Source organism: Amblyraja radiata, chromosome 27, assembly GCF_010909765.2.
Source record: "Amblyraja radiata isolate CabotCenter1 chromosome 27, sAmbRad1.1.pri, whole genome shotgun sequence".
NCBI classification, from domain to species: Eukaryota; Metazoa; Chordata; class Chondrichthyes; order Rajiformes; family Rajidae; genus Amblyraja; species Amblyraja radiata.
Window position 1 is genome coordinate 11,404,678 of NC_045982.1, and position 22,477 is coordinate 11,427,154.

Genomic DNA, 22,477 nt, shown 5'->3' on the forward strand with positions numbered 1-22,477 from the left:
GGGATATAGACCAAATGCAGGAAAATGGGACTAGCTTAGATGGGGTCTTCTTGATTGGCATGGACAAGTTGTGTAAGTTAAGAACTTTAATTTTATACTTTTAAACTTTTTACTGTAATTTTGGCGACAGTCAAAATGTTCTTCACAATTTAATGCTATGTGTTCAGGAGCATCTATCGATGTATTTGTATCGAAAAAAAAAAGAAGTTTTAATTTAAGAATACCTCATTCCCTAAATTCTTACGCTAACACTGTGTATCAGCAACACGACTTATGTATATCCCCCAAATTTACATGTACTGATTTGGCCTTTGCTGAATGTATTTAGCAAATAAGCCCGATTCCTTCTGACACTAATTAACAGTTAGTTTTAACAATTGGCTGGTAGCTTGTTAATAACTAACGTTGTAAAGAAAACTGCAAGGTTAAATTCCAAATGCAAGACGTAACAAAATTGTACCAAATTAACCACACTCACCGAATTCTCAATGTTGCACCAATGGCCAAATGGCCTCCTTCAATGCCTTAATGACTCTGACGAACTCTATGAATTATATACACAGAGTGCTAGAGTGACTCAGCGGGCCAGATAGCATCTCTGGAGAAAAAGGATGGGTGATATTTTAGGGCGGGAATCTTCTTCAGACCTCAAACGTCACCCATCCTTGTTCGCCAGAATTGCTGCGTGACCCGCTGAGTTACTCCAGTACTTTGCGTCTATTTTCACTTGGGTCCCCTGGCACTGTATGTGAAGCCAACAGTTTTAAACTTGGGTTTTAAGATGGACAGTGATTTTAAATTAGATCATCAAATAGGTGCGGTAGTTAAGTCCAGCTTCTTTCATTTAAGGCAGCTGGCAAAGGTGAAGCCCATTCTTGAGCCGCAGCATTTTGAAACAGTAATCCATGCCTTCATCACGTCTAGGCTGGATTACAGTAACGCACTCTATTTTGGAGTTACTCGATCTTCCCTGGCTCGTCTCCAGTTGGTTCAGAATGCTGCTGCTCGCCTTTTAACTGGAACTCGAAAGAGGGAGCACATAACGCCAATTCTGGCCTCCCTCCACTGGCTGCCGGTGTACTTTCGAGTTCATTTTAAGATTCTTTTATTTGTTTTTAAATCTTTAAATGGTCTCGCCCCGCCTTACCTCTCTGAGCTGCTTCATCCCTACGCTCCTGCCCGGTGCCTCAGGTCAGCTGATCAGCTGCTCCTGGAGGTACCGAGGTCTAAGCGGAAGCTCAGAGGGGATAGAGCCTTCTCTGTTGCTGCTCCGACATTATGGAACACTCTGCCGTTGCACATCAGACAGGCCCCCTCACTGTCCATCTTCAAAACCAGTCTTAAAACCCTTTTCTATTCCTTGGCTTTTGACCCTGCATGAGACTTTGCTCCTGTTTTAGTGTTTTTAATGTTTTCTATTGTTTTTACTCTCTTTTTTAATGTTTTTATTGTCTTGTAATAATGTCATGTACAGCACTTTGTTGCAACAGTGGTTGTTTTTAAAGTGCTCTATAAATAAAGTTATTATTATTATTATTATAGACCGACATCTGCAGTTCCTTTCTACACATTAGAACTATGAAATTGTACTCTGATAAAAATACACACCGTGCTACCAAAGGAAAGATCTATAAGATATACACAAAAAGCTAGAGTAACTCAACGGATCAGATGGCAACTGTACATTTTCAGTACTTTTTAAAGTATTTTTTATAGAATATCATAGGGAAAGAGAAGGGATAGAGGCTTAGAAATTTGGAGAATCAATCTAGAATTATGTTCCTTAGTAGCTGAAAGCACAGTTTCCAATGCCAATTAGGTGAAATAACCCTCTAATAATTTGTATAATAGTCCTCAAGATAATGTGTTTAACCCTAATATTATTCTGATAAGTCTCCCTGAGCCATATACCTTTCCTTGGGTTGTGTGTTCAACACTGAAATGGATCCTACTAAATCAATCCTACAAAACCATCATGTTTAAGAAGGAACTGCAGATGCTGGAAAATCGAAGATAGACAAAAATGCTGGAGAAACTCAGCGGGTGAGGCAGCATCTATGGAGCGAAGGAAATAGGCAACGTTTCGGGCCGAAACCCTTTCGGCCCTGAAACGTTACCTATTTCCTTCACTCCATAGATGCTGCCTCACCCGCTGAGTTTCTCCAGCATTTTTGTCTACCCATCCTTTCATGTTCTCTTTCTTCAAAAAAAAAGCCAATATCCATGAAAATATTTTAAAAACTGCAGTTGCTGTACATTTAAAATAAAACAGAAAACACTTGAAACACTCATCAGGCCAGGCAGCACCGTTGTGAAAAGAAACCACTTTTCCCTTGACTTAACTCCATCTCCAATAGCTGCTCACTTGGCCACTACCCTTGTAATGTCTTGATCCTCTGTTCATAACTTTCTATAAGTCCTACTTCAAGGCCATGTGCAATAATCAATGTGCAATAAGCCACTGATAACAGGCAGTGAAGGGGCATAGTCTCTGAATATTATGTCTCTTGAGAAACACAAATGATGAGGATTTCAGTTGTAAACTGCCCCGAGGCACTACTGAATGTGATGACAAGTCACTAGAAACCTTAATAATATTCACTCATCTGTATTTATGCATAAACTATGTCAATTTAAGGTCTATTGGTGAGGTGCTTGAAAGGTCGTTGGTGAGCATTCAAATGTCAGTTTAATGTTTCTGGATGAATCATAAACCACTAGATTGATTTGAGAGATCCTGCAAGGAATCGACAACTAATGAGCAACAGTAACCCAGTGATTCACCTTCATTGATGTAAAAAAAATGATTTAAGTGCAATCTGTAGATACTGTAAATATTCAACACCATTTCTTGGTCCTACAACCAACAAGGAGAATTACAGTGCTTTTTTTAATCTAGAAACACAGAATATGAAACAAGGATCTTGTACAAAACCTTAAACAAAAAAAATGCTGAAAATGCTCAAGAGATCAGAGAGCCTCTGAGGAAGGAGAAAGAAGCAAGCCTTCATCGGAGGGTCTTTGAACTGACCATGTAAACTTTTGGGTAAAAACTAGCTGATCTGCCGAGTGTTCCCAGCTTTTTCTGTTTCATTGCAGATTTCCAGCATCCACAGTTGTTTGACCATCTTCTACAAAACTTTCGTTAATTGGGTTGCTTTCATGATCAATGATGATTATAACAAAGAAAGAAAAAGCAACATGAGATCGTGAGTAGGATAGATCCACTAGTTTAAGAGACTGTGTTATGAGGAATGGCTTGAGAATTGAGGACTCTCACTGGAATAGAATCAGGATTTTTACTGGAAAATTAAAATCACGATTGCAATCCTGATGAAAAAGATTGCAATAACTTTCTGTTAGTTACCAAGATGAAAATCAAAGGGCACAATTTTAGAAAAATCACAAAACAGTTAAGGAATATTTTGAAGCAAAGAAACAAACTGCTGGAAGAATAAGAGGTCGAGCAGCATCTGTTGAGGGGAAAGGAATTGTTGGTGTTTCAGGTCCTGATTCAGGATCTCGACCCAAAACAGCAGCAATTCCTTTCCTCCTTATCAATACTGCTTGGCTCATTGAGTTTGTCTAGCAGATTGCTTTTTGCTCCAGATTCCAAACTTACTGCTTTTTGCTCCAGATTCCAGTATTTGCAGACTCTTGGGTCTCCAGGGGATATTTTGAATGTGAATGTCTTTGCTGTAAATTTCTTAGAGATATTTGTATGTTATTTAAAATGGAATTAGATAGCTTATGAAAAACAAATATGAAAAGATATGAAAAGTAAATAAAAGTTTGAAATTGGGGAAATTATTCATGTGGTGAAAAACAGATTCACAGGTTGACCTGGTTAACAAACTGCTTGAAATTCATTTGATTACGTCTCAGAAAAAGGAAGCTTTACAATCATTACAGATGTGCAGCAGTCCGATCTGATTAGCTGTAACTAAACTAGCTGAGACTAACAAGGAACCCCCACAATGCGGCAGAATTGGAGAAGTGCATTTGCAATAAACTTGTAAGATTTATAATAGGTATAAAAACAGGAAATACTAGAAACACTCGGTGAGTCAGAAACACCTGTGGTAAAAGAAACAGTTAACGTTTCAGCCTGAAAAGCCTTCACCAGCACTGGGAATCAAGAGATGATAGACTTTGGTTTCAGATTTCCAGCATCAGTAATATTTTGGAATTTCCAGCTACAGTAAACAAATGGTTATGTAATAATGTGCAATGTCAAATGCAGATAAGATAGTGGACCATAAAGTTGGACTACATTGTGAAATAAAACTTTTGGAATAATATATTGCTTTGCCTGTCATTTAGGAAAATGAAATGCAGAAGATATGCTTGGAGATATATAAAGTCTGATGCAACTACCTTTTCATTACTCTATTCCATCTATTAATTTCAGTGCAGACAAAGGCAGAATCAAATGACGGGGATGCATACGGAGAGGCTGCACCACTACTAACTAGCTACAAATATGATCCCACTACCAAGATAATCTTGTTAAGAAATAAATGTTACATTTATCAGAAGTAGTTCGACTGATGCAAAACTTAAATGATCTATTGTTTTTTTATCAAAAAGTACTGACTATTTTTAGCAATAATACAGCTGTATTCCAGAATAATTCTCATTCACGTCAAAATAATGATTAGGTCTTTCCTGAAAGTGAGTTTCAAATCAGATTCATCCTATTGGCATTGCAGGCATTGGAACTAAGACACTGAAGTGGGGCTGACTTCAATATTGGAGTAAAGTGACAGTCCCAAGATTTAGATAACTACAAGCTTTATTACTAAAGTATTCTGTCACTTTACTTATATTGTGGAAAGCTTGTGTTTGCTATTATATGCTAAAACAAGCTGTTATGATCGTGCCAACTCAACTGCTTGTAATAAAAAATTACAACTGAACTTTTGGACTGGTGAGTTAACAATTAAGTAAAGGAAAAATGAAACCAGGATTCTCATTCTTAATCACTATCCAACAAAACTTGCTGCAAATTGCACTTTACCACTGTCGAGTGACCACAAGATTCTCCTTAATATAATAGTCTGCTGAAATTAAGTGTATTTATTAAGGGACTGAGCTAGAAGACGAGGTTGGGCAAGCTAGGACTATTTCTTGGAGTGCAGGAGGATAAGGGGTGATCTTATAGAGGTGTATAAAATCATGAGGGGGATAGATAGAGTGAATGCACAGAGTTTTTTTACCAGGGGTAGGGGAATCAAAAACCAAAGGACATAGGTTTAAGGTGAGAGGTGCAGAATTTAATAGGAACTTGAGAGGCAACTTTTTCATTCAGTGTATGGTGAGTATATCGAATGAGCTGCCAGAGCAGGTCATCAAGGCAGATATTATAACAGCATTAAAAAGACACTTAGATAGGTACATTGATAGGAAAGGTTTAGAGGGATTGGGCGAAGCAAGCACAGACAAATGGGACTCGCTTAGATGGGGCATCTTGGTTGGCACGGTCGAGTTTGGCCAAAAGGCCTGCTGTATGACTATAATTCACAAATAAGAATAGCTCTTTGGTCAAGATGTCATCTGACTAATCATTTATGTGGACTCGTATTCCAATTCAGCATCGCACAAAGTGTGATTAGTGCCTTCATCAGTGTTTCTCAGATGTAGAGGAATTTAGAAAAGCTATTTTTTTATTTATACCGTCTACATTTCTACTCTTTTGCTTAAAGACCAGAAATAGCATATAAATGAATCATAACAGGGTTAGTTGTTGCAATACTTAATATTCTTTATCCAAATGCCAAGGTAGAGGCACTTCTGTTTATTAAAATAAATTGCGATTATAGCAGGTAATCACAAAGGATGCTCCCACAAGGAGGAATAGCATAACAGGAGTAGGTTATTTTCATATCACCTCACCCACGCGCTCCCATTGGTCCCTTCATTTTGTAACTGATCTATGATGCGATGTTTTATCCCTACATTTGTACCTGCTCCCTCAAGATAACTAAGGAATATAACTTAAGGCCAACTTATTAAGGAGTCCCAATGCAGAATTTATTTAATTGGAGTTCTGCATTAGAGTGTTAATTATAAATCTATTCTGTAAAATGTTATTCCAACTGGTGATTTTTCCATTTTCTTGCGATATTGTAATGTTATTGGTATTGCTAGCAGCTTATTGATGTATATAAAACAGTATTTTTTAAACTTCTTTTTCAAAATCTGCACTAATGAATATTGCAATTGTATAAAACATGAGAACCCAAACTACACACATTTTCTGTTTAATGAACCAGTGTCCATCACCAATTCATAACTTTCTGTTAATATCCATTTTCAGTTTTCCAAGTTTAAAGAACCAAAATACAAAAGAAAAATGTATTTTACTACCTTGATTTTATTTAAAGAGAAATGTTACAGCACATATATTTATTGCAAGGGTTAAGCATTAGAACTAAGATTTGGCCTGCATTCCGGATGCCAATGGATATATAGTGGTAGATTTCCCAACCAATTCAAAATACAGTTGTTTCTTAATTACACAGTAATTTATGTGTAAATCTATTGGAACTTAGTTATGTATATGTGTGTGTGTAAAGTTTCTATACAGTATATGTAGTCACGAGCAGGACAAAACTAATCAGTTCACATCCACGGTAAACTCCATTAATCCTACTTTTATAACTAACTTTATGTGGCTTAGTGGTTTCTGTGTGGTAATATTACTCCTAAGCATTTTAATTCATTAAAAGTTATTACACAAATCCAAGTTGTTGTTAGTAAAATGCCCGACCAAACGTTGAATGCTTGATGCAGCAGATACTGATTTAATATATTGCTTTCGTTGAGGAAAAGATGATGAATAAGCTACTTCTTCCCAACATCTCTATAATCAGATAAAATGATTTTGCGAAAAATGTGCTGCTTTTATGCTGTGAGGGGACATTTTGCTTTTGATGACATTTTCACACAGGAGATTGTGGGATTAACCTAGATCTTCGCGCTTCATTGACGCAGGAATATTTATGTCTCTGAACCAATTCCTTTGGTCCACACTGGTTAAATAACTGCACAAATGGAAAAATAATTTGGTAAAGCTTATTTAACATCAGCAATCAAAAGACTTAGTTCTTCTCATTGTTAGAATACACTTTTTATGTTAGTGAGCTGCTGTTCTTACGGAATCGTTTTTATCTGTTGTTGTCCTGCCTTTCAATAATGGGAATTTGAAATTCACTCAAGCTCATTCTGAGAAGATTAAAGGCTCTATTTTCAATCTGATATAAATTTGAAAGTGAACACTGTTATAATATTAAAAATGAATGAATCATCTTTGTTTAGGGACAACAGTAACAAAAGTGAATAGGGTTATGGGTTTAATAATTTATGATTCACATACCAAAGATACCTATGTACAAAGGCAATAAATTAAAGAATCCAGTTTGACTGTGATTAGACTGCCGCCTAACAAGGCCAATCAAAAATATGGCAGCTCTTCACATGCTTAAATGCACTCTTAGCTACCCTCTAGTCTTAAAGGTACTTTCAGTAAATGTACTATCACTTTGATAATGTATTGTTTAATGCTTACACTTACATTTTTTATGATGTTTGTGTTATACAATAAGAAACAAAAGTAATAGCCCAATAGCCATCCCTTTTGCATAAACTGGTCGCACACAATCCCTCATTGCCTTTGTGTTTCTTGCTATCACGATTACCATCTCAATTTCAGTCAGTTTCAACATACTTCATCATATCACAAGATACAACTCCAAAGAATTAAATTTAGGTGTGGGGACAGAAGGAAACATGCCACAAATTGACAGTATAACTGGAGGATGTAAATACAAGACTCAACATATCAGAGTCATAGTTATAAAGCATGGAAAGAGGTCTTACCGACCAACTCCTATATGCTAACTAAGATATTTGAGCTAGACAAAAATGCTGGAGGAACTCAGCGGGTGAGGCAGCATCTATGGAGAAGGAATAGGTGACGTTTTGGGTCGAGACCTTTCTTCAGACTGATATTTGAGCGGGTTCCATCAGCCTGAATTTGGCTCATATCCCTCTAAGCCTTTTCTATCCATGTAACTGTCCAATTGTATTTTAAGAATGAGGTGAATCAATTCAGAATAAAGGATAAAGTAGGGCAGGTGCAAAGGGATCTGGTGCTATGGGTGTACAAGCCAACAAAATGACAAGCTGGGAAAGCAGTTAACATACATTATTTTGGGTTGTATAACAGTAAAAGGGAGAGGTCATGCTGAACCTTTCTAAAACATTAGGCTGGCCTCAGCTGGAGTATTTTGTTCAATTTTGGTCACATCATGACTGTAAGAATATGGAGGCATCAGAGTGTCCAATGGAGACTTGTGGCAATGGTTTGCGGGATGAAGGATTACAGCTACAAGGATAGATTGGAGAGCTGGAACAGTTTCCTGTGGTGATGCAGAGGCTGAGGGGAGATCTGTGGTAAGTATATAAAATGATGAGGGTCTGTACAGAGTGCCCAGTGGGTGGCTGCTTCCATTGGTTGAAGAGTCAAGGACTAAATGTCATAGGTATACAATAAGGGGGAAGAGAATTAACAGTGACAAGGAAAGCCATTTTGTTTTAATGCCCTATGTAATTGTAAACTGAAATGTTCTCACAGTTGATGTACTGAAGACAGATCCATTGTGCCCTTTAAGAAGGAATTGGTTAAATGTAAGGCAAAGGAAAATGTGGAAAGCTAAAGTGAAGCTACTGGGAATAGTGTGTTCTTAAAGTGTAGAGCCGGTATCGACACAACGGGCTAAAAGGTCTTCTTCTTTTGCATTGTAACCATTCTATAAAAAATACTGACTTCTAACAGGACTCGGTCGGACTGGCTAAGAAATCCAGGGGTCAGAGTCAGGAAATGTGCTGTCATTCAGAACTAAGGTGAAGAGATTCTCTACCACAGAAACCAAGTTGCTGAATACATTCATGGTGGAGCTCTAGGTGAATTAGTGAAAGAGAGGATAAATATGGTACCGAGGTAGAGAAAAAGACACAATTACATCAAATAACAAAGCAAGCTCAAAGGCTCAAATGGCTTGCTCCCACCTCTATATTTCATGCTTCTAAAGCGGAATATGCATGCAAACACAAACATTGTGCAGCAGGTCTGATGAAAGATGATTGACTTGAACTAACACTGTTTCTCTCTTCAGGGAGGCCACCTTACCGTTTGGGTGTTTCTAGTACCATCTGCTTTTATTTTGGACTTTCAGCAGCCCAAGCAATCTGTTGCTGTCCAAAGAATGTGTTTGTTAAATAAAGAACTGATTCATCAAGCCTGCAGCACATTCAAAACAGCAGGAGTTTCATGACCTTCCTTCTTCCTCTCTACTCTCTCCAACCCCTCCCTCCCCCCAACAACCAAATTCCCAATCTTGAATCAGTACTTCACTCTAGTAATGGCATTGGCTCTTCAACAAAAGAAAACATATATTATTATTTAAAACATAAGTTAAAATTCTCAAGCGGGATGTTCAATGTCTCCTCCCAGGTTCTGATTTTCGAGAATAACAGTTAGGAAGCATCTGGTTGTCATATAACAATACAAGTCAGAAGTTTTTCAGTTGATTATCTCAACTTTTAGGTGTATCAGAAAAATATGTCATGCCCTATTTTTGATCCTTTAGCATATTTGTGTACATTTCCAAAGATGGATGATGGAAATTTGATTTGATGACACAAAAGCCATCACCTTAACTTTCAATAGTTCAATTGGAAACCTCAATTTGTAGGCTCAAAATTGGATTTTAAAAGCCACGCTTGAATATTTTACCAATAGTTTCAAACAATTTCTGCATTTATTGCTGCAGTTCTCACTTAGTTGGTAAAATTACCTTTATGGTAATTGATGTTCATTTGAAACACTTCTTCTTTTCATGTCCATCTTGTTACAAATGTTGACACTAACAGCAATGGTACTCTCATATCCCTGCAGTAATTGCACAAACCTTTTCTCACAGTGAGTAGAGATGATGGGAAAAAATGAAGGTCAAACTTCATCAAGGGTTACCAGCATTCATTCCAGAAGTATCCTAATACCTACATTGAACGGCAGAAGTGCATCAGGTAACAAGACATGTCCAAAGGAAGGTCGTGAGAGCAGGCTATCTCATGGAAGCAATGGGTGATGTTTTAATGAGTCTTAAAGTTGGGGATTGTGCATCACTATTATAGTACTTTCATCTGAGTTGCTACTGCATGACAAACATTGTGTAAGGAAATTTAAGGCCAAAACAGCCCGATTACCCATATTTGTCAACCATATCTACAGCAAAGGCACCTCTAACTGCAAAAATAGTGCAGAATTTTCTACAGACTCCAGAGAGAAAATTACAACTTCCAAACTTCATGACAGGCGTTCCACAACCAATTGAGAATAGTAATTGTATTTCAAATGTAAAGTTGGGAGAAAAGGCAGCAGATTTGCAAAACAAAAATGAAATAACAATCAGAAAAAAATGCGTTTGGTGATTGGCATTGGCAGGATCCTGCACTTCTTTGCATAGAACAAATCAGCAGTAAATCAGAAGTAGAACTGTATCATCTGAGGCCATTATATAGCTTAACGCTGACAATGCCAGTTAGATTAACAGCCAACCTGAATCTACAACTCTCCAAACGTTCCACAATACTAATTTACAGATGTGCCTTGGAATACAAAAGGGGACATTTTGTTTTAACTACATTATTCACAGCCACTTTTATCGATCATAAAGCAGATCAGATGCTTAACTGTTGCATTATTCACCTGTACACTCTGTACCGTGTATCCATATATTGATTCTTTTCTATTCATATCAGTTTGTCAATGAGCAAACTACCTCTCCAATCACAAGAAGGATGCCAATGGATTGAACTGTGTCCTGCAACTTTTGAAGATCGACACAAAATGCTGGAGTAACTCAGCGGGACAGGCAACATCTCGGGATAGAAGGAATGGGTGACGTTTCGGGTCGAGACCCTTCTTCAGAACATTCAAACCTAGGAATGGCTTTTTAAGAATGCTTTTGTTCTGAATCAGCCAATTCAATGTCTCCAAATCCTGAAATATTACCAGGAGCAGAATCTAACTTCGCTAAACTACAGCACTATAAAAAAAAATGATATCTCTCTGGACCATGTGAAATTGCTGACAGATATTTGGAAATATATATGTGTGTGTGCGTGTGTGTGTATATATATGTGTGTGCGTACGTGTGTGTGTGTACGTGTGTATATATATATATATATATATATACACACACACACACACACACACACATATATATATGCATACATGCATATTTGAATATATATGTCAGTTGCACATGGTCCAGGGAGATATCGCTTGTTATAGTGTTGTCGTTTAACAAAGTTAGATTCTGCTCTATAGATATGTATATATATATATATATATATATATAATTTTCATACTATTTCTGAAAGCAAGATACAAATTAAAGCTCCATCCCAAAGTTACTTCCTACTTTGCTTATGACTCTTCATGCCGTTTTTAAGTCTACAAACAAATTAAGAGGTACCGTTGAGGAGACATTGGATTATGCACAATCTTTAATTGTGTATGTATTTTGAAAAAACATACACAAATTACCCCTTTCCAATCCTAAATGACATCAAATATAACACTTGTTATTTTGCCTAGAAAACGCAACAATTTCTAAATTATAACATTTAGATTTCATCTTTACAAAATAAAAACCATTCACATTAACCTTCCAGTAGTATTTATCAAACAAAATTTGATATAAAAAAAGAATGAAATATTGAAATAGATGACCATAAGTTTGGACAGAGATGTAAATTTTAAGAAGGCAGGTGTAGAAAAAGGGTCTAGACCCGAAGCATCACCCATTCCTTCTCTCCAGAGACGCTGCCTGTCCCGCTGAGTTACTCCAGCATTTTGTGTCTACCTTCTATGTAGAGGAGATGTTTTAGCAATAAATTTGAGAGCTTTTACGGATACCTGATGAGCTGATGCTGACAATTCAATAATATTTACTCATTATTTTTAAGAAGTAACTGCAGATGCTGGAAAATCGAAGGTAGACAAAAATGCTAGAGAAACACAGCGGGTGAGGCAGCATCTATGGAGCGAAGGAAGTAGGCAACGTTTCGGGCCGAAACCCTTCCTACTTCCTTCGCTCCATAGATGCTGCCTCACCCGCTGAGTTTCTCCAGTATATTTACTCATTAGTTGACCGTGTTCCTGTTAAATACTAGCCAGTATTCTCACAAGTTTTATTTTAAATCCTACTATACATTGAACAGGGTACAACACCATGGAAATCAACTCACCTTATCTCACAGCCTTTTGTCTCCTTTTCATATCTGGTCTATGTCCAACCATCTGCCAATCAACCCTCCTCACCTATATCTACCTAGCACTTGCCTGGCTTTGTCCCGCCCCACCTTATTTCCTGTTTTCTCTCCCCTACTACAACCAATCTGAAGAAGGGTTCCGATATAAAATATCGCCTATCCATTTTCTCCAGAGATGCCGCCAGACCTGCTAAGTTACTCTAATACTTTCTTAAACTTCCAGAATCTGCAGTTCCTCGTGACTAACTGCAGCACTATTTATTTGTTCAGAATTCTGCTTAAATTAAAGAGTGTGTATTGAAATTCGAGAGTTAAAATTCACATTTTACTGACGTAAAATTTAAAGATTTTGTACTTAAAGTAACCACCAAATGGATATTTGTTCTTGTGCATTATCATTTATTTGATTTCTGTCACTTCTTTGGGCAATGGATACAATTTCTGTACCCAACCCAGACCGCTCCCCTCCCTGTCAAAATGCAAGACGGACAGAGAAAGATTCTGCTGTCAATCCTCTTACCTTCCTTATTAGAAAATAACCCAACGTCAGCAAAGAGGAGTTATTAGCCCTTCATTTCAAATTAATTAACTATCTTGTAAAGTCTGATGATGAAATGCATCACATCAGTTCCCTTTCGACTTGTTTTTATAGATTGTTGACACTAAACACAAAGTTTTACCACCTAACACTAGCTTCCCTTTTGTTCTTCCCAAACAAAATCCATACTATAATCTTTTAGCTTAACAACATGAAGCCATCATTCTCTCCCCTCACTAGTCTTTCTAATTATTTGGGGACAGCTACCAAAATATTTTAAAAATACACATATTGCTGGAGTAACTTTGCAGGCCAAGCAGCATCTCTGGAGAACATTTATAAGCGACTTTCGGGTCGGGACCCTTCTTCAGATCGTTGGAGTGTCATGGTCTGCATCGTTACCTAGACATGCTCTCCAGAGATGCTGCCTGACCTGCTGTGGTACTCCAGCACTTTGTGTCTTTTTTTTGTACAAAGCAGCAGCTGCACTTCCTTAAATCTCCTATATCAAAATATTCAGTTCTTGCTCAAATACACTGAAGAAAGAGGTTTTCTGGTGCTTTATTGTTTTGAATTTTTAGCTTAATCTAGAAGGGTTCTAGATACGATAGAACTTTATTTATCCCAGGACGGAAATTGATCTGCCAACAGTCATAAAAACACAAAATACATAAAATTAAAGTGACGAGTGGAAAGGCTTGGGGATGTGGAAAGATTGGGGGGGGGGGGGGGGGGGGGGGGGGGAGAGGGGAGAGTCAGTCTCAGTCTACCCCATGGCAGAAGGGGGAGGAGTTGTAAAGTTTGATAGCCACAGGGAAGAAGGATCTCCTGTGGCATTCTGTCCTGCATTTGGTTCATAACTTGATCTAGTTCAATATAATGTTATTGTAGAGTAAGAATCAAGTCTCAATTTCGACCTGCTTATGAATGAGGGGTTTGAAAGTTTTCACAAAACTGAAGGAAAAAACGTTCAAAGTAATTTATTTTCCATAATATACAGTTACTTGAATGCTTGAAGTAACAGTTTCCAAAATAGAATTTGTATAATTACATTAAACTATTTTAATAGTGATGGCATATGGCTTTAAATAGATTAATAACACTATTGAAATAGCAAAAGAAATCTTGTGAAACTTCAGTAATATTTAGTTTAAAAAGTGTTCAAAGTAAAGATGTTTTGATTGTATTCAAGTTAACTTTAGTAAGTAGTCATGATTATTTTTATGGTGGTATGATATAACAGTTATTTTATCTTAAAGTAAATTAAACTATTAAAATATTGAACATTACATATCAATGATATCACAAAGACCTGAAACTGTACTATTGTTTATACCTTTTTTGAAGGGATACTATCAATCACAATGAATTTAAACATTTTGTATTTAGTCGAGCATCATTCGTTTCGTGTCCCATCACCCATTTTGCTTCAAACATGTAATCTCTTGAAACGAAGCCAAATGTTAATTAAAAAACATGCAGCAGAGCATGATGCTTCTGAATGATTTTGTAATCTTTCCGGTTTTATTTTAATCATCGTTGTGCGATGATATTACGAAAAAAATCACAACTCCGCACACGGCATCGAGATTTTAACTTTTACACTGCCCTGGATTTTCTTGATGGCGAATACGATTTTAGAAAAAAACTGTTATGCAAAAATAAAAAAAGAACAATTGAAAGAGCCAGAAGAATAAAATAAAAACTGTAAACAAAGCAGACCACTACAAATCATTAAGCGAGTGGGTGATCTGGACACAGTAGGGATACTGTAGAAAAATTGTTTTATTATAGTTTAGTACACAATAGTGTACAGCGAAAAAAATATCCAAACATCACACAAAAGATCTGCTTATATTTAAAGTGCCCGTAAACTCATCGCAGGGGGAGCCTTTTGGATTCAATAAAGAGTATTGTGCTGAAAACTAGCGATCAAAACACTGCAAATAACGTGGCTCTCATCGTTAAAAAAAACTCCCTTCTCAGAAGAGCTACCGGCCAAGATATCTCCTGCCCCCGCCCGGATCCTGCAGTTTGTCTGGAAACTCACCGGTGTCCTGCCGCCTGCAGCTCGGCGATCCGCCCGTTACAGCCAGAGCTGCGAGTCACAGCAAAGCCCAAGTCGCTGCTCCATCATTCGCCATGACAGATTGTGAGGAGCTCTCACCCCTCACCTCTCACCTCCCTCCCTCCCCTCCTCCCTCGTCCACACTCTCTGCCCCTCCCCCTCCTCCTCCTCCCACGTGCTCGCGCGCGCGCCTCGCGTGCACCCGGCGGCGCTGGCGGCGGCACGAGCATGAGCCTGAGCCTGAGCCCGGGACCGCGCGCGGCGGCTGCTGTCAGTCAGTCCGAGCGCCGTGCACGACGCCCACTGTCACTCTAAGCGTAGTGCACGACGCCCACTGTTACTCTGAGCACCGTGCACTACAGCCGCTGTCACTCTGAGCACCGTGCACGGCGCCCACTGTCACTCTGAGCACCGTGCACTACAGCCGCTGTCACTCTGAGCACCGTGCACGGCGCCCACTGTCACTCTGAGCACCGTGCACTACAGCCGCTGTCACTCTGAGCACCGTGCACGGCGCCCACTGTCACTCTGAGCACCGTGCACGGCGCCCACTGTCACTCTGAGCACCGTGCACGGCGCCCACTGTCACTCTGAGCACCGTGCACGACGCCCGCTGTCACTCTGAGCACCGTGCACGACGCCCGCTGTCACTCTGAGCACCGTGCACGGCGCCCGCTCTCACTGAGCACCAAAGATACTCTAGTATCTTTGCTGAGCACCGTGCACTACAGCCGCTGTCACTCTGAGCGCCGTGCACTACAGCCGCTGTCACTCTGAGCACCGTGCACGGCGCCCACTGTCACTCTGAGCGCCGTGCACTACAGCCGCTCTCACTGAGCACCGTGCACTGCAGCCGCTGTCACTCTGAGCATCGTGCACTACAGCCGCTCTCACTGAGCACCGTGCACTGCAGCCGCTGTCACTCTGAGCACCGTGCACGGCGGCTCCTGTCAGCCCGAGCGCCCTGCACGACAGCAGCTGTCACTCTGTCCGAGAGCCGTGCATGGCGCCCTGTGCTCGCCCCGGAGTGATTGTCCAATTGATGCTTTGCAAAGAATCATTCAACGCAAACATCAGAATTTGGCAATCTTCAATTTATTTAAAATTGCTTATAACAGAGTCAATTTATTTAAAATTCCTTATAACATAGCTACCAAGTCTCAGTCGTAGCTTAAATAGACAATAGTTGCAGGAGTAGGCCATTCGGCCCTTCAAGCCAGCACCGCCATTCAATGTGATCATGGCTGATCATCCACAATCAGTACCCCGTTCCAGCCTTCTTAGACTTAGACTTAGACTTAGATCCTTTATTTGTCATTCAGACCTTTCGGTCGTTGCCTGCAGCCATACATATAATAATAAACAACAAAACACACAATAAACACGAATTAACATCCACTACAGTGAGTTCACCAGGCACCTCCTCACTGTGATGGAGGCAAAAATCTTAGGGTTACTGTCTCTTCCCTCCTCTTCTCCCTCTGCGCTGAGGCGATACCACCGGGTGATGGTAAGTCAGTCTCGCGGCTCACCGAGCTCCGCGAACGGGCCTGTTCAAGCTCCGCGGCCCGAGGTGGTCGAAGCTGCCGCCCTCCAGTCCAGCGGACGCAGCTGTTGCCGCGGGAGCTCCGGAAAACAGGCACCAGCCTGTGACCTGCGAGCTCCCGTTGATGTCGTCCACTGGCCCGCAGCCGAGCCCTGGATTCAGGTCGCCGCCGCCAGAACGCCGCCTCAGCTACCGGAGCACCGTCTCAGCCCCGCGCCGGGCCGCCTCAGCTACCGGAGCACCGCCTCAGCCCCGCGCCGGGCCGCCCTCACCGGAGCGCCGTCCCAGCCGCGCGCCAGGCCGTCCGCACCAGAGCGCCATCCCAGCCCCGCGCCGGGCCGCCTCAGCCACGGGAGCACCGTCCCAGCCACGCGCCGGGCCGTCCTCACCGGAGCGCCGTCCCAGCTCCGAGTTGTGCCGCTGCCACCGGAGTGTCTCAGCCTCGGGACGGGCCGCTCTCACCGGAGCGCCGTTTCAGCCCCGAGTCGTGCCGCTGCCACTGGAGCGCCCGAACGCCGCCACAGCTCGAAGACGGCCAGCCTTGCCAAATCCCTTGACTCCGCTATCTTTAAGAGTTCTATCTAACTCTCTCTTGAAAGCATCTAGAGAATTGGCCCCCACAGCCTTCTGTGGTACAGATTCACAATTCTCTGGGTGAAAAAGTTTTTCCTCATCTCCATTCTATCAACATATGACAGTCCCATCATCCCGGGAATTAACCTTGTGAACCTACACTGCACTCCCTCAATAGCAAGAAAGTCCTTCCTCAAATTTGAAGACCAAAACTGCCCACAATACTCCAGGTGTGGTCTCACTAGGGTCCTGTACAGCTGCAGAAGGACCTCTTTGCTCCTATACTCAACTCCTCTCGTAATGAAGGCCAACATGCCATTAGCTTTCTTCACTGCCTGCTGTACCTGGTTTTCCTAATTCACAGGAATGGATCCTGAATTTATAGAACATTGCAAAATGGTCACCAATGCATCCACAATTTCTGGAGCCACTTTCTTAAGTACCCTGGGATGCAGACCATCAGGCCCTGGGGATTTATCAGCCTTCAGTCCCATCATTCTACCCAACACCATTTCTAGCTTAATGTGAATTTCCTTCAGCTCCTCCATCACCCTAGGTCCTCTGGCCACTAATGCATTTGGGAGATTGTTTGTGTGTTCCTTAGTGAAGAGGGATCCAAAGTACCTGTTCAACTCGTCTGTCATTTCCTTATTCCCCATAATAAATTCACCTGTTTCTGTCTTCAAGGGTCCAACTTTGGTCTTAACTCATTTTTCCCTCTTCACATACCTAAAGAAGCTTTTACTACCCTCCTTTAGAATCTTGGCTAGCTTACCTTCCTACCTCATCTTTTCGCCCTGTATTGCCTTTTTAGTTATCTTCTGTTGCTCTATAAAAGTTTCTCAATCTGGCTTCCCGCACATCTTTGCTTTGTTATACTGCTTCTCTTTTATTTTTATACTGTCCTTGACTTCCCTTATCAGCCACGTTCGCCCCTTACTCCCGTTAGAATCTTTCTTCTTTTTTGGAATTAACTGATCCTGCACCTTCTGTATTATTCTCAGAAATACCTGCCATTGTTCCACTGTCATTCCTGCTAGGGTATCTTTCCAGTCAACTTTGGCCTGCTCCTCCCTCATGGCTCCATAGTCCCCTTTGTTCAACTGTAATACTGACACTTCCGCTTTTCCCTTCTTCCTCTCCAATTGTAGATTAAAACATATCATATTATGGTCACTACCTCCTAATGGCTCCATTACCTCGAGTTCCCTTTTCAAATCCGGTTCATTACACAACATTACACCCAGAATTACCTTCTCCCTGGTAGGCTGCAGCACAAACTGCTCTAAGAATCCATCTCGGAGACACTCCACAAACTCCCTTTCTTGGGGACCAATGCCAACCTGATGTTGAAATCTTCCATAACAACCATAGCATTAACTTTGTGACATGCCGATTTTAACTATTAATTCAACTTACACCCTATATCCAGGCGACTGTTTGGGGGCCTGTAGATAACTCCCATTAGGGTCTTTTTACCCTTACAGTTCCACAGTTCTATCCATACTGACTCTACATCTCCTGATTCTATGTCACCCCTCACAAGGGACTGAATTTCATTCCTCACCAACAGAGCTACCCCATCCCCTCTGCTCATCTGTCTGTCTTTTCGATAGTACGTATACCTTTGAATATTCCATTCATATATAATACTTTTAATCCATTACACCCCTCACCATTTACATCAATTCCTATTTATCTTGGCCATACTCTCCTATCCCTTCCTGAGCTTTCTGCCCCGTTAACTCTGATGTCTTTCTTAACTTTTCTTATACTCTCTTTCCCTTTAACTCCATCCTTATATCTCCAGTTTGTGTCCTCCCCCCACTATTTAGTTTAAGCCCACCCGTGTAGCAGTGGCAAACCTGCCTGCCAGTATGCTGGTCCCCCCCCCCTATCAAGATGTAACCCTTCACTTTTGTACAATTCACCCTTACCCCAAAACAATTCCAGTGGTCTAAGAATCTAAATCCCTGCTTCCCGCACCAGCTCCTCAGCCACACATTCAGACCCCCTATCTCCCTGTTCTTGCCCGGATGATTCTGAGGTCATCAAGTTGCTTCTTCAGTGCCCCAACACGGTCCTTCAGCAGCTGAACCTGGACACACTTTCCACAGTTGTAGCAGCCAGAGGCACCATCAGTGTCCCTGACCTCCCACATCCTGCAAGCATCACTCTATCAGCTTACCTGTCATTTCCTTGCTGCGTCTCACCCTCTTCAACGTTTGGCGTAGTCTCCTCCCTCAGCCTCCTCACTGAAGACTCTTGAGCCGAAGAATCACACTTTTTTCACAAGGCACTTCCCCAGACAGGCCGCTCCCCTAGAGCAAAGTTTGCTTATATTGGCTGATAAATTGCCGAATTCGCCAATTTATTGATTTGTGAATTAATTCCTCAGCCAATTCCTGCACTCACTCTTTCACCTGCCGCTCCTCTGCCGACCTTGAAGGTATGTGTGGCAGGCTGTTCCCGACCGGTTTTTAAATCAACAGCTACTGAAAAGAAACACTGAAAAAAACTCCCAAGAGCTTACCTTCTCTTATGTAAATATAACCTACTTTTAATTTATTATGTATGTATGCACTTGCTCAGGTTTGCGATTGTGCATTTCATATTAAAAATGTTACATATACATGTGACTTTAATGTTTTCAATTACAAATTTTATTTAAAAAATCCCTAACTAGCATTAGTTGTCAATCTCTCAATTATGAATTTAGATATTCCAGGCAATAATCAAAATTATTTATGTAAACTTGTTAAACTGCAATTGCACAATCTCCTCCTATGGAGCCCCACCATTGGCAGGTGGATGCAACATTAGTGACAAATTTACATAATTTTCATTCCAAGTATGAATAGTTTGCATTTTTCAATGGGGAGAGCAAAACTGTCCCAATTACACATCCACCTCCAATTATTCCTTGTGGCCTAACAATGCTTCATTTATAGGCTGCGGGTTGTTTTTGTTTCTTGTATTCTATTACAGTATGTTGATATGTGATATTTGGAATTTGAGTTGAGATGAGCTTTAAAGCTAAGAGTACTTGCTACTATTATGGATTTAAGTTCCAGAAAGCACACTCATGAATAAGTTAATTATTGTTGGAGATTTATGGGTTTTTATAAATCATTTTTTGCCTATCCATTTTATTTATCTCTCTTAGTCCATTCTTTCTGTTTCATTATTTCACTTTTCATATGATTTAAATCTAATCTATAATTCAACTGTTTTAGTTTTCCTGTCACCAACCGTCCCCACTGACTGTCATCTTAGCTGCAAACACACATGGCTTTGATTCCCTCCAATCTTTGAATTAGTCACCAAACATAGACACCCAATGCTGCCATGGGTCTCTGGATCTTTATAAGGTAGGAATACTCAAGGTAGCCATTCAAGGTCTCTATTTAAACTATTACTATGATATAAGTAATCCTTGAACAATCCTGGTTCTTTAGTGATCTCTCAATCAGGAGAGTTTATGACCTACTCACTTGACTAACAGGGCTCTCAACAATCCCTCCAGAAACAGATGGTATTTCACAAAGATGTCATTACTGAGGGAATGTTCAAGAAGGAACTGCAGATGCTGGAAAATCGAAGGTAGACAAAAATGCTGGAGAAACTCAACGGGTGCGGCAGCATCTATGGAGCGAAGGAAATAGGCAACTATTTCCTTCGCTCCATAGATGCTGCCGCACCCGCTGAGTTTCTGCAGCATTTTTGTCTACCTTCATTACTGAGGGACCTAAACTTCAGCTTTAAAAACAACTTTATTAGGACAGCCAAGAGTGTTTATATTACCCTGAGTACTGATAAAATAATGTATGGAATTGAACTATTTGAACAATTATATATATATTAATATATATTTTTGCTTCATTTCATCAAATATATTGTTGACACTTTTGGCATTTAAAAGCCACAGTGTGGGTACTTGTATTAAATAGTAATTAAATAACATTGTACATTATTTTCCACATGATCTGAATTCTCATATTCACTTTTTGTAATAGGCACGTGAACAGTGATTTTTTTGTTTGTGGTAAGAAAAAAGGCAGAGCACTTTTAAAAAAAGAAAAACTAAATATATATTCACTGTTAACCTAAAATCGAAAGAATTAAGAGCAGGAATAGGCCAACTGAGACATTGAGCATACTCAGCCACTCAATATAATAGAACAGAGAACAGTACAGCACAGGAACAGGCCCTTCAGCCTTCAATGTTTGTGCCTAATATGGTGCCAAGATAAACTAATCTCATCTGCCTGCACATGGTCCATATCCCTCTATTCCTAACCATGTGACTATCTGAGAGCCTCTTATTGTAAATCAAATCAAATCAAATTTATTTATAAAGCACATTTAAAAACAACCCATGTTGACCAAAGTGCTGTACAGACCAGAGCAGGTAGCTAAAATCACAAAAAGAAACAGACATACACAGGCATGCACACAGCACATACTGTAGGTACAAATAATCAGCTCAAAGACACAGAACAAAGATCAGCCACATCAGGGGGATTCAAACGCATTGTACTATTGTATATGCGTCCGCACCACCACTGGGAGCTCATACCCTCTTTGTAAAAAACTTGCTCTGCACTACTCCTTTAAACTTTGCCCCCTCGCTTAAACCTATGCCCTCGATTATTTAACATTTCCATGCTGAGAAAAAGTTCTGTCTGGCTACCTTATATATGCCTCTCATAACTGTATATACACCTATCAGGTCTTGCTTCAACCTCTGGCATTTCAGAGAAAACAATCCAAGTTTGTCCAACCTCTCCTTGTATCTAATATTGCCTAATCTAGGCAGCATTTTGGAAACCTGCTATCTCCCCAAAGCCTCCACATTCTTCCTGTAATGGGTGACCCGAACTGTACGCAATACTCCAAATGCAGTCTAACCAAGGTCATACAGAGTGACATCATGACACCCTGGCTGATTTTCTACTTTATCAACATCTTGTAACACTATCCATATTTGCCCTAATTCCTTCACTACTCTGTTGTAAATATGTTTCTCCTCATTTCAGTCCTAAATAGCTCTTCCCTTATTCCGTGACTGTAATCCCAGGTTCTAGACTTCTGAGTCTTTCTTGTATTTCTTGTATCCAGCCTGTTGAGCCCAGTAAAAATGATGTGAATGTTAATGCGATCACTCCTCTTTCTTCTAAAATCTAGAGAATGCAGACATAATCTGTCCTCACATTCCAGAGTTGCCATCCCTGAAATGAGTGTGGTGAATCCTCACTGTACAACCTCCATGGCAAGTCAATCATTTTAGTAAATAGCACGTGGTGATTTGTAATTTTTAAGCAAATATACTTACTTAAAAGACAAGAAATGTCTTGCCGCTAAAACATATCTTGTACCAAAAATGCATGTAGCTAAAATAATTTTG

The 22,477-nt window shown here is 40.3% G+C and overlaps 1 protein-coding gene across 8 annotated transcripts in view; it reads right to left on the reverse strand.

Annotated features, from left to right (window-relative positions):
- Positions 1 to 15,067, reverse strand: part of LOC116988434 (homeobox-containing protein 1-like) — a 36,955-nt gene extending 21,888 nt beyond the window's left edge. For all 8 annotated transcript variants that reach the window (XM_033045123.1, XM_033045124.1, XM_033045121.1 and 5 more), the window contains exon 1: positions 14,934 to 15,067. The gene's annotated coding sequence lies outside the window, so the exon portion shown is untranslated. The remainder of the gene's footprint in view (positions 1 to 14,933) is intronic.
- Between the last annotated feature and the right edge of the window lie 7,410 nt (positions 15,068 to 22,477).